Source organism: Marmota flaviventris, chromosome 17, assembly GCF_047511675.1.
Source record: "Marmota flaviventris isolate mMarFla1 chromosome 17, mMarFla1.hap1, whole genome shotgun sequence".
Taxonomy (NCBI): Eukaryota; Metazoa; Chordata; class Mammalia; order Rodentia; family Sciuridae; genus Marmota; species Marmota flaviventris.
Window position 1 is genome coordinate 54,965,955 of NC_092514.1, and position 13,529 is coordinate 54,979,483.

At 44.3% G+C, this 13,529-nt stretch overlaps 1 long non-coding RNA gene across 1 annotated transcript in view; it reads right to left on the bottom strand.

Annotated features, from left to right (window-relative positions):
* LOC139702271 (uncharacterized) overlaps positions 1-13,529 on the bottom strand; it is a 62,173-nt gene that overhangs the window by 36,124 nt on the left and 12,520 nt on the right. The gene's annotated exons all lie outside the window — the stretch shown is intronic.

The window sequence follows — 13,529 nt, forward strand, 5'->3', positions numbered from 1 at the left end:
GCCCAGTGGAGTCCTGGCATTTAGTCATCGCAAAGCAACTCGGTTTTTTCCCTTAGCAGTCATACTTTTCGCATCTGCAAAATGGGAACGTTCATATCTGCCTGATATGACTGATGGAGAGCTATGTGAATCAACAGATATGAAACTCACATACAGTGTTAAGGGAAGAGATAAATGAGGCGATGGTGGTTTATAAACTGATCAGCAAGAATTCCTATAGGCAGAGAATTTCCAGCCTCAAGGACAGTGCCTGGCACACAGTGGACTCAAAAAGTGTTCGTTGAGGCCAGACGTTATCTGTTATCCCAGCTACTGGGGAGGCTGAGTGAGGCAAGAGGATCCCAAGTTCGAGGCCAATCTTGGTAGATTGGCGAGACTGTCTCAAAACATTAAAATAGCAGTGGGTGTAGCTCAGTGGTAAAGCAACACTGAGTTCAGTCACAATACTGGAAAAAATGTTTGTAGAATGAATTCAGTATGCATAAGCAAGATGCATAAAGGAAAAAAATTAATTTGTGGGGTGTTATTACACTCGTGGAAGATGATAAATAGGTTTTCTCAGTACCTGTTTCCATTTCTCTAATGCAGTATCTTAAGTATACCCCACCTCTTAACAGAATTACAAAGGGCTTGCTCTGTAGCCACCCCTAAAGTCATACTTTGAGTCCTGAATTGCCAAAATGAATTGAAGAGGTGGCTGAAGGGACACACAGACCCTCACTCTCAGCTCCCTCAAAGAGTGTAAAACAAGGAAAAAGTGAATTCCCACTAAATACTTTGATCATTCAGCACACAAACCTCAGCACATTCCATCCTTTTACCCTTCTTTAGTGTCTGCACAGCTTACTATTATAGGAAAGTCTGTGAATGTGTTTGTTCCTTGGTGTGTCTCTCCCATTAGTCTGGAACTGAGCTGATGCCCTGGCTGCCCAGAAGAGCCCACATGTGAGGGAAACACTTTGTCTTGATCACTCTATATCCCCACTGCCTAGATCTGTGCGCAGATGTAAGAGGAACTCAATGAATATTCGTGAATGAATAAATGAGTGAATGGAATCTCTCTCTCTTGATAAAAATCAGGTTGTTTGCATATGGCTGTTCCCATCTGCAGAAAAGAGAAATTGGTGTGTGATGGGTTGGAGGAAGAGGGTGGGAGGATGCTGGGGGAAGGGGGGACTTAAGGAGAAATATCCCATTCTGGAGCCAGGACAAGGAAGAGTTTCTGTCAAATGATGCATCCTGGCCTTCCCAGCAGTGACCATGGGGGCATAATTTTCCTACATGACATCAAATAACATCTGAGAAGAAAGGGATAAGATGGGTCTAATTCCCCCACCTCCCTTTGTCAGGATCTAGAGGTGAAAGGGAGGCCAGGGTTAGAGGGATGAGGCGGTGTGGTGTTTTATTGCTCAAAACAGTCATCCTCTAAGTCCTCTGCAGAAGACATCTCCAGGGCAGCTGTCATGAGGGAAATCCATGGGTCCTGCCAGGTCACTTGGCTAAATTTGATCTAGTCTCCAGGATTCCTGACTACCTCAAGAACCATGACCCAAACACACACACACACACACACACACACACACATACACACACACCACTACTTGAGGAAAGTTCTGGAAGGAAAGATGATGATATTCACAGCTTGGGGGGGGGGAGCAGAGCAGAGACAGACAGCAGTGCCAGATTTCTTTTGCTTGTGGGGCAAAGGGCACCTGCTTTGATCCAGCTCTTCTCTATTCTCTGGCTGAGATGCCAGAAGAAGCTTGGGCCCATATAGGCCCCTGGACTCCAGAGCCCCCCTGTCCCCAGGAGTCTTTCATATTTGCATTCCCGCACCTAACACAATGTTGACACAGGCAAGAACACCCAAGAAAATCTTCTGTATGAATAAATAGTGAATATTACATAACAGTGAAGATCTTCCTTCTCCCACTCCAAAAGCTTCCAGCTCCCCAAATCTGAAGTTAGCAGCTTTGGCTTTTAACAAGGGACCAGTGCTATTGAGAGTCCTTCCATAGAGGATGAATCCCCTCTGCTTCTACTTTCCCTTCGTCCCCTTCCTTTAACCAGGCACCCCAGCATACAGTCCGAGATTACTGAAGCAGTAGTCAGAGTGAGTTTCTCTAGCTGCAATGGCCTGGGGTCATCAAGCCACCTTTTGCAGAAGCCTTGAACTGGGGACCAGCTGTGTACTACTGGGCAGATCATGTAGACACTCTGAATTGCAGCATCCCTCCCAGGGAAAGGGACAACTGCGGCGTCCTCACAATGTTGTTAGAAGGGCTGAAACACGAAGTGAGTGGTCACCATTACCCAGGCGGTCCAGCTCACCCGATGCAATTCCCACTGCCTACAGTAGAGGACACTCTACCCCGTTCTCGGCCTATGAGATGAGGAGGGCTACCACCTTCTCACACTCACCAAAAAAATGACAGACACAGCTTTTTGCTGGGTCCCCTATGAAACCTCCAGAATAGGGGCAGAAAGGGACCCTGGGAACCTGGATGCCAGCCCTTCCCCTTCTTTGGTCCATCTAGGCAATAATGATGGTGTTCAAGGATTTGGAAGCAGAGGACCTGCCTAACTGCACTTTTCCCATAGAAGGCACCTCAGGGAACTGCTGCAGATGTCAGTTCTATAATAATAACATTTGCGGCACTTTCTGCATGCCAGTCTCTGTTCTAAAACCTCTGATATTTAACCCCCATACTAATCCTATAAGATGCTGTTTTTTAAATGGACATACCATACTTAACCCACTGTCCAATTCAGCAATTTTAAGTAGATTTAGACTTTTGCAACCATCTTAATAACTCACCTTTAGAACTTTTCTTATGAGATTCCTCATCTCCATTTGCAGTCAACTTGTGTTCCCAATCCCACCCCCTGAGACTAATCTACTTTCTGTCTGTATAGAGATCCCTTTTCTGCACATTTCATATAAATGAAATCATGCAATATGTAGTCTTTTGCACTTCTTTCACACAAGCATAACATTTTTGAGGTTTATTTGTGTTCTAATATGGATTAATAGTTTGTTTCTTTTTATTGCTCAATAATATCATATTGTATGGATATACCACAATTTTTTTTTCTAAAGAGAGAGTGAGAGAGAGAGATAATTTTTAATATTTATTTATTTTTAGTTATCAGCAGACATAACATCTTTGTTTGTATGTGGTGCTGAGGATCGAACCCGGGCCGCACGCATGCCAGGCGAGCGCGCTACCACTTGAGCCACATCCCCAGCCCCACCACAACTTGTTTATTCAGTCACACTTGAATTGTTTTCACTTTTGGTTATTATGAATAATGCTATTATGAACATTTTTTGGGGTGGGTAGTGGGGATTGAATTCAGGGACACTTGACCACTGAGCCACATCCCTGGCCCTCTTTCGTATTTTATTTAGAGACAGGGTCTCACTGAGTTGCTTAGCACTTCCAGTTGCTGAGGCTGGCTTTGAACTTGTGATCCTCCTGTCTCAGCCTATTGAGCTGCTAGGATTACAGGTGTGCGCCACTGTGCCTGGCTACTATTATGAATTTTGCAATACCATTCTTTGTGTGGGGCTGGGAGTGTAGCTCAGTGGTAAAGTAGTTGCCTAGCCTGTCTGAAGGCCTGGGTTAAATCCCCAGTACCACAGAAATGCCCGAAAACACCAAGTCTTTGCAGGGACATAGGGGATATTTTTGTGTGTTCGTTTTTATTTTCAGTACTGGGGATTGAACCCAGGGGTATTTTACCACCGAGCTACATCCCCATCCCTTTTTATTTTTATTTTATTTTTTAAACTATTTTTAAAGATGTTGATAGACTTTTTTTAATTTTAATTTTTTTTTTTAGTTTTTTCAGTGGACACAACATCTTTGTTTGTATGTGGTGCTGAGGATCGAATCCAGGCTGCACGCATGCCAGGCGAGCGCGCTACCGCTTGAGCCACATCCCCAGCCCGGACTTTTATTTTATTCATTTACTTATATGCTGTGCTGAGAATTTAACCCAGTGCCTCACTCATGCTAGGCAAACACTTTACTACTGAGCCACAACTGCAGCCCCCCTTTTTATTTTATTTTTGGTACCAGGAATTGAACCCAGGGGTGCTTAACCACCCTATCCCTTTTTAATATTTTATTTAGAGACAGTATTTCACTGAGTTGCTTAGGACCTCACTAAATTGCTGAGGCTGTCTTTGAACTCACTATCCTCCTGCCTTAGCCTCCCAAACCATTGGGATTACAGGCATGCATCCCCCCACTCCCAGCTTATCTGGGTTCTAAATAAGGACACTAAGGGAGAGAATTGACCTGCCTGAGTCATGCTGCTACCAAGTGGAAGAGCCAGTACTCAAACCAGGACAGTCAGGTGCTAAGTCCACGCTGGTAGCCACTAGTTAACCTGCAAGGAGGAATCTAACAAAGAAGACATTTCTTAACTCCATCACACCCTGGCCACCACCTTGTTACCTATTCTTGCTTCCAGAATTCTCTGACAGACTCTGCTCAGGCCCAGCAGGGCTGCTTTGCCCCCTAGCACAAGCCCACACACTGCTCTCTTCCCCTGGGAAACTGGCCCCATGGTTAATAGCTTAAGTTCTGGACTCTGGGTTGTTCACATTCCAGACTCATCACTTTACCAGCTGTGTGATTTCAGACCAAGTTACTTAACCTCTGGAAGTTTTAGTTTCCTCATCTGTAAAACAGAAATAGCATCTTCCTTCATGCAATTAAAAATGTGTTTTATTATGGAAAATTTCAAACCCACACAAAACCAAACAATAGAGCATAATAAACCACCACATACCCAACACCCAGCTTCAATTCTTACCAATTCATGGCCAATGTTTTTTCATTCCTACCCCAACCAGCTCCTCCCCTGTCCCATTGTAAAAAAATAAAATAAAAATCAAACTTCAGGCTGGGGGTATAGCTTAGCGAAACTTATTTGTAGGAGTCCTTTGGGTTTGATTCCTGACAGCACATTTTCATTACTTCTTAAAGGCACAGACAGAGGTTTGTTTAGGAAAGTAGATACATACTCAAGAGAGAAAGGGATGGGGGGCAGTCTCTAAAGAGAGATGCCTTTGGGGTAAAGCAAGGAATTCACACTCAAGGGAAAATGCAAGCCATCCCCAGAGGGAGAGATAGTCCCCAGCAACTTCATTGAGATATGGTGTATATTCAATAAAATTCTTCTTCTTCTTCTTCCTTCTTCTTCTTCTTCTTCTTCTTCTTCTTCTTATTATTATTATTATTATTATTATTATTATTGGTATTAGGTGTTGAACCCAGGGGCACTTAACCACTGAGGCACATCCAAAGCCCTTTTTATTTTGTATTTATTTTTTATTTTGGGGTACTGAGGATTGAACTCAGGGGCACTTGACACTGAGCCACATCCCCAGTCCTATTTTATATTCTATTTAGAGACAGGGTCTCACTGACTTGTTTAGCACCTCACTAAATTGCTAAGGCTGGCTTTGAACTCACGATCCTCCTGCCTCAACTTCTTGAGCCACTGGGATTACAGGTGTCCCTGGCCATATTTTTTATTTTGAGACAGGGCCTTGCCAAGTTGCTTAGGGCCTTGCTAAATTGCCGAGCCTGGCTATGAACTTACAATCCTCCTACCTCCACAGACACTGGAATTACAGGCATAACTGTGCCCAGCTAGATTGCACATTTCAGGTGTACAGTTTGAATACTTTTTGTTTGTTTGCAGTGCTGGGGATGGAACCCAGGGTCTTGCACAAGCACTGTATGCTGAGCTACACTCCTAGAATTTTGAGTAGTTTTGATAAAGGAATGCACCCCTCAATTAAGGCAGAGCACTTACCCCATATTTTTTTAGTCATAGATGAACATAATATCTTTATTTATTCTTTATTTTTAAAGAGAGAAAGAGAGAGAATTTTAATATTTATTTTTTAGTTTTCGGCGGACACAACATCTTTGTTTGTATGTGGTGCTGAGGATCGAACCCGGGTCGCATGCATGCCAGGCGAGCAGGCTACCGCTTGAGCCACATCCCCAGCCCAGCCACATCCCCAGCCCTCTTTATTTATTTTTAAGTGGTGCTGAGGATCGAACCCAGTGTCTCACACGTGCTAGGCAAGTGCTCTACCACTGAGCCACAACCCCAGCCCTATTTGTTCTTTTTAGGTACACATGACCCTGCACTGTTTTGAAGCAAATCCCAGACATCATATAATTACATTCCCAAATTCTTCAATATATATTTCTGCAAGATGAGGACTCTTATTTTATTTTTATTTTTTTTGGTATTTGGTTATTAGGGATTGCCCAAGGTCACTTTACCACTGAGCCACATCCCCAGCCCATTTATTTATTTATTTATTATTATTATTATTATTATTTTGAGACAGGGTCTCATTAAGTTGCTGAGGCTGGCCTTGAACTAGCAATCCTTCTGCCTCAGTCTTCAGAGCTACTGGAATTACAGGTGTGTGCCACCCTTGGATGAGAACTCTAAAAGTAAACATAACCCCAAGCTTATTACTAAACCTAAGGAAAGTCTTTTAACATCACTAAGAAGCCAGCCAGTGTACATACTTCTAATTATCTCATAATAGTTTTTCTTTACAATTTATTCAGTTTATTTGAATTAGAATCCAAAAAAAGAATTCAAATGGTTAGTATGTCTCTTAAGTCTCTTTTAGTCTATAAATTTTTTCCTTTATGGGATGGGATATGGCTCAGTGGTAGGGGATTTGCCCAGCATACAAGAGTTGGATCCCCATCACTGAAAAACAAACAAACCAACCCTCTTTTATCTTTTTTTAAAATCTTCTCCTTTTAACTTATTCATTGAAGATATTAGATTGTCTCCTCCATTTCCGTCTTGAATTTACTGATTGCATCTCCTTGGCATCTTTTAATCAAGCAATGTTTATTCCACACTATTTATTAAGTACCTACTATGTATAGGACTGTCAAGAGTAGCACAAAGAATGCAAAACATACCTATACTAGGGCTGGGGGTGTGGCTCAGTGGCAGAGTGCTTGCCTTGCATGTATGTGGTACTGGGTTCGATTCTCTGCTTATAAATAAATGAATAAAATAAAGGTCTCTCAGGGTTGGGGATATAGCTGAATTGGTAAAGTGCTCTCCTCACATGCACAAAGCCCTTGGTTTAATCCCAGCACCACCAAAATAATAATAATAATAATAATAATAATAATAATAATAATAGTCTCTTAACAAAACACACTTATATTAGACAACTTGTTTATTGTTTTCTGTAATTCAAACTCAACTGGCTTGTAATTCAAACTCAATTGCCTTTTGTCTGGCAACCCTTCATGCCAGTGCTATTTTAGAATTGGAAGCACAGAAGTGAGCAAGACAGATAACCTCACCTCAGAGAGCTCACATTCTGGTAAAATTGGGGATCCAGGTCATACACAAGAGGACCAGGAGTATCCTTCTGGGGATATGGAAGCCCCTGGTCCACAGAGGCCCTTGATACAGTGTCTTGGCAGTAGCTTAGGACCCCTTTCCCCTTTTCCTGGGATTCTCCTCTCTTCCCACATTCCTCAGAAATTATTCCCAGCTTGTTCTCCTCTATACTCCTCCATTAGTCTGAAATAGTTCATTCATCTATTCACCCAACAGCTCCTAAATGCCCACCGCAGAGCAAGGCTCAGGCAGGTCCTGGGGACTCGGGGGTGATGGATGCAGTCTAATAGGGAGATGGACAGTACAGGATAATCTGAGAAGCAGCATTAGAGATCTGACTGTGGTCCTGGGAACCTTAGAGCAAGGGTCCCTAGAGGAAGGATGTCTTTTTCAAGAAGGTAATTATCCATCTGGGTTCTGAAGGATGAGTAGGAGTACACAAAGGAAGAATTTCAACCCAGGAAACAGTGTGAGCAAGAAACAGAGGCAAGCAAGCCCCTGTCCTGAGCGCCCACAGCTCCCAACCACGAACATCTTGGCCTCTTGTTATGTAGAAGGGTGCGCGGGCTTTGGCCCTTCCCAGTCACCCTTGAAGAATCATCTCTGATTTCTCTTGCAGAGCCAACCACTCTCCCCATGAGCATTCAAAGACCAAATCTGGGCTGGGGAGTAACTTGGTGGTACAGCACATGCTTATCATGCCCAAGGGCCTGGATTCAAGCCCTAACACACACACACACACACACACACACACACACGTACACAAAAGAGCCAAATCTTCCCTTGACCCCAGAGGCTTAGCCCCATCCCTCTTTCCTCTTCATAGCCAAACTTCCCTCAAGAGCTGTCTACACACGTGGTCTTCCTTTTCTCACTTCCCACTTACTCCTCAACCACTTCCATCTGCTTCCTCCCCCACCTGCCACCAAAATAGATCTTGCCGAAATCCCAGTGGCCTCCATCTCATCGAAACCAGCAGGCTCTTGTCCCTCCTCTTGACCTCTCGGCAGCAGTCTGCAGTGTCCGCCTCTTCCTCTTTCTAGAAAATTCCAATCACTGGCCTTCTAGGCTTCCACGGCCCTGCTGTCCTGCCTCACTGGCTGCTGTCTCTTGGTTTTCAGTGCAGGTTGATTCTCCTCTCCTCAGCCCACAATATCAAGGGTCCTCAAGGCTCATCCCAGAACTCTCTTCTCTCTCTCGATCCTCTTCCATGACCACTTTGCAATCACCATCGGTCCACCAGGGCTCACGCTGTCCTCAGTTCCTATACACCCCACTGCCCACTCAGCTACCCTGGGCATTTCCAAAGCCTTCAGACTAAACCTGTCCCAAACCATTAGTGACCACCATCCTGCCACTGCCATGAGTTGCACCCCTAGGGACAGCTGTCTCAATGTATGGTTCCCTACCCATTCACCTCCACAGCCAGAAACCAGTCACTGTCCTGACACCTGAGTCAGTACCTCAGGAAGTCACAACATTGTTAACACCCCAGGTATCTTCTCAAAGCCACAGACTGGTGTGTGTTATACCTCTTCTCAAAAATCTTTCTTCAGGGGCTGGGGATGTGGCTCAAGCGGTAGCGCGCTTGCCTGGTGTGCATGCGGCCTGGGTTCGATCCTCAGCACCACATACAAACAAAGATGTTGTGTACGCCGAAACTAAAAAAATAAATATTAAAATTCTCTCTCTCTCTGTCTCTCTCTCTTTCTTAAAAAAAAAAAAAAATCTTTCTTCTTAAAATTTATTTTCATTTATTTTTTACGGTACTGGAGTCACCTCCCAGGGCCTTGCATGTGCTAGGCAAGTGCTCAACCACTGAGCTACAGCCCCAGCTCTGAAAAATCATTTAACTGTCACCTAAATTTTCTTATTTGTTAAAATAAGATTGTTCGTAATAATTTTTCAAAAAATCTAATGGTTCCCCATCTCACTCAGCCAAGTATGGTTACCCTAATGACAACCTTATACACAGTTCCTTCCTGGGAGGGAGAGGGGTTCCTCCACTGACCTTCTCTCCTGAGATGTTCTCTTTCCCTTCAACCACTTGGTCCTTCTTTAGTGTCTAAAGCAACAGGCTTCCTCCTCTCCTCCCTCCACACCGGCTCTCCCTTCTTCTCCCTTTCTCTGGCCAGTGTCTGCTCCTACCCAGAGCATCGCTGAGTCATCCCTTCCTTGAAGAAAAGTTTTCCCCACCCTCCCCCCCCAGTTCTGGTCAGTTTCAGCCATGTCCCATCCTCTGAGAACTGTGTACATTCCCTTCAAAGCATTTTCACCTGATTCCCTTCCCTCCCACCACTCTGTTTCATGGAGACAGAGACCATATTCAATGTTGCCTTAGCTCTGTGATTGGCACAGAGTTGGTACTCAAATACTTTTTTAAAAATCTTTTTTTATGGGCTGGGGTTGTGGCTCAGTGTTAGAGCTCTTGCCTAGCAAGTGTGAGGTACTGGATTTGATTCTCAGCAACTTATAAAAATAAATAAATAAAATAAGGGCATTATGTCCATCTACAACTAAAAATATTTTTTAAAAAATCATTTTTACAGGACTGAGGTTGTGGCTCAGCGGTAGAGCGCTCACCTAGCACGTGCAAGGCACTGGGTTCTATCCTTAGCACCACATAAAAACAAATAAATAAAATAAAGGTATTGTGTCCAACTACAACTAAAAAAAAAAAAAATCATTTATACAAGTCTGGCACAGTGGTGCACACCTGTAATCCCAGCGGCTCAGGAGGCTGAGGCAGGAGGATAGAGAGTTCAAAGCCAGCCTCCGCAATTTAACAAGGTGGTAAGCAACTCAGTGAGAACCTGTCTCTAAATAAAATACAAAATAGGACTGGGGATGTGTCTCAGTGGTCAAGTGCCCCTGAGCTCAATCCCCAGTACCAAAAAACAAAAAACAAACAAACAAACAAACAAACAAAAAAAACCCAAAACCATCTCACTTTTACTATGCACATTTTTAAACCTAAAAAGAAATAGCCAAATCAGGTATACTGGCTCATGCCTGCATGCTGGCAGCTCAGGAGGCTGAGGCAGAAGGATTGCAAATTCAAAGCCAGTCTCAGCAACTGAGCAAGGCCCTAAGCAACTTAGTGAAACCCCGACTTAAAAAATCAAAAGGGCTGGCTCAGTGGTATAGGAGAACCCTTGGTTTCAGTCCCCACTACCAATATTCACACAAAAGTACCCTATAGCAAAATGAATTCCCCCATATGCTCATTACCTAGATTTACTAATTAACATTTTAGTATACTTTTCATTTTTGAAGAGATATTTTCAAGTAATTTAGAGTTTGCAAGGCAGTTCACCCATAAATACTGCAGATAATTTGCTCACTACAATATTATAATCCTAACTCACAATGTTAACAATTCTTCCTTAGTATCATCTAATACCCTGCATACTCAAATTTAACTACTTGTCCCTGTAATATGAGCTATAGCTCCAGAATATGCTTTTTTTATTCCATTTGGTTAGTTCCATCCAGGATTTAAATAAGATCTTACACTGCATTGTGTTATGTCTCTGAAGTCTCATTGAAATCTAGGATAATCTTCACTGACCCATGCCATTGATTTGTTCAACTGCTGAAGATTTTTTAAAAATTTTTATTCCTTTATTTATTTATTATTATGTGGTGCTGAGGATTGAACCCAGGGCCTCACACGTGCTAGGAGAGCACTAGCCACTGAGACACAACCCCAGCCCCAATTGCTAAGGAATTATAGACATCATGTCCCACCTTCCAGATTTCTCTGATTGCTTCTGTGGGATGTTGTTTATCCTGTAAACTGAAACTTCGAGCGTCATTAGATTGAGGTTCACTATGGACAAGAACACTGCAAACACTTCATAGGTAATGCTCCCACTGCATCTTGCACTATGATGACCTCAGGATGTCTTCAATGCCTGAGTCTTATGGGTGACAGCCAATCCCTCCATCAGGACGTTGCACTTTCTTCCTTCACAGTCTTTGGCATGACTGTGCTTTAAAGAAATGTATAAAGGAGGCTAGTGTAGCTGAACCACAAGAAGGAGGACGGGCAGGAACTAGAACTCAAAAGGCAGATGGCTTTTTTTTTTTTTTAACTTTTTTTTGTAGTTGTAGATGGACAGCATGCCTTTATATTATTTATTTCTTTTTTAAAATTTTTTTTTAGTTGTCAATGGATCTTTATTTATTTCTATGTGGTGCTGAGAATCGAATCCTGTGCCTTATACATGCCAGGCAAGTGCTCTACCACTGAGCCACGTCCCCAGCCCTTATTTGTTTATTTCTATGTGGTGCCGAGGATCGAATCCAGTGCCTCACACATGCTAGGCAAGTGCTCTGTCATAGCCCCAGCCTGGCAGAAGGCTTTGATAAGAAATTTGGACTTTGTCTTGTAGGATGGAGAGTTACGGACCATTTTGAAGCCATGGAAGTGGTTGGATCAGACTTGGCAATGGGAGAAATTAAGGAGAGGGAGTGAGAAGGGGATGGGGACCAGCACTTGCTAGTTTGAACTCCTCACTAGGCTTATTTGGCACACTCCATCTCAGCTAAATCTCCACTGTCTCTAAATAAAATACAAGGTAGTACTGGGGATGTGGCTCTGTAGTCAAGTGCCCCTGAATTCAATCCCCAGTACCATCACGCCCCCCAAAAAAGAAGAATCCAGTTTTTCCATAAAACAGAGGCTCTGACTTGTTCAGTCACTCACCCAAGGCTGCAGCCACATATGTTAAAGTCTTCACATGGCAGGTACTGGCCAAGAATTGGATAGGTATTTGAGGGAGAATCGTTATACCTGTAGCCTGTTAGCTTTGGGCAGGGGGTGGGGGAGCAGACTCCTGGCTCAGGCCAAAGTTTCCCCCACATGTTGGGTGGGACAAGAAGACAGAGCCAGTTGGAGGGGAAGATAATGAGCTCGGCTACCTCCCAGCTGCCCAGATGTCTTCAAGCGGCTCTCTGGAGAAATGGTGTTTATAACCTGACAATGTCTATAATTTGGCTTCCGGCATGACTTGATAATTAGCTTAAGTTGTCCCTCATTGGCGTTTCATTCAAAGCAAGGACACTCTCCCATTCATTCTGAGGAGGCCTGCGTTCTGTGAGTGTGAAAGGGTAAGTGTGAACCTGGACTGTACTTCTCTCTCTCTGGCTGAAGTGGGCCAGACATTTAAATCAGGGGCCCGTGAATTCTCTGAGCTGCCTGAGGAGGGGGTCCTGGGGCCTGCACATTCAATGCTCAAAGGAAATGTGATCCAGAGGTCAGTTTAAATTGCTGCTTGGAGGAGGCGGTGACAAGGACAATGGGAGACAGCTGCAGAGGTCTGTGACAATAATGATTGGGCTGAATGAGGGTTGTGCTTAGGGAAAGCAGGGCCACTTTCAGATTGAAGCAGGGACAAGGGAGATTCTGTGGGGCTTAGTGGCTAGTTAGGAGTGAGAAGAAAAGTTGGGAAGGACACCGTGGTTTTTGTCTTCGGAGGCCATGAAGACAGGTGGGACCAACAAGAGGAAGGGGAGGAGGGAGGTACACAGTCAGTGGTGGACTCAGGGATGTGGCCTGTAGAGACCCAGGAAAGGGGGTCTGGAACTGAAGAGCAGTCAGGACCAGGTCACAGGCATCCAGGTCAAAGCCAAGGGGTCAGGTATGGAGAAACTCTTCCAGGGAAAGCTATGTAGAGCCAGAAGAGGCCCCTGAGGGACGGGCAGGGAGAGAGGACCCTCACAGGGCAGAGGAGAAATGTGAGCAAGGAAGGCTGTCAGGGAAGGGGAGCAAGTCTGCAGGGGAAACAAGCATCCTGGGGACAAGGGCCATGGAGAGCCCAGGGCGGACAGTGATTGAGGAGTGACCAGCCTGAGTGGTTCTGAGACTCAGAAGACCTGGATTCGTAGCAAAAGCAGAGATATGAGAGAAATCATCTAGACCTGCAGCCCGGGGGGGCCAAGAAGCAAAAAGGACAGGAATAGGCACAGGACAAGTCACTCATGGGGTGCTATCAGCAAAGCCATCAAGAGTGACTCCCAGGGGCTGGGGATGTGGCTCAAGTGGTAGCACGCTCGCCTGGCATGCCTGAGGCCCGGGTTCGATCTCAGCACCACATACAAACAAA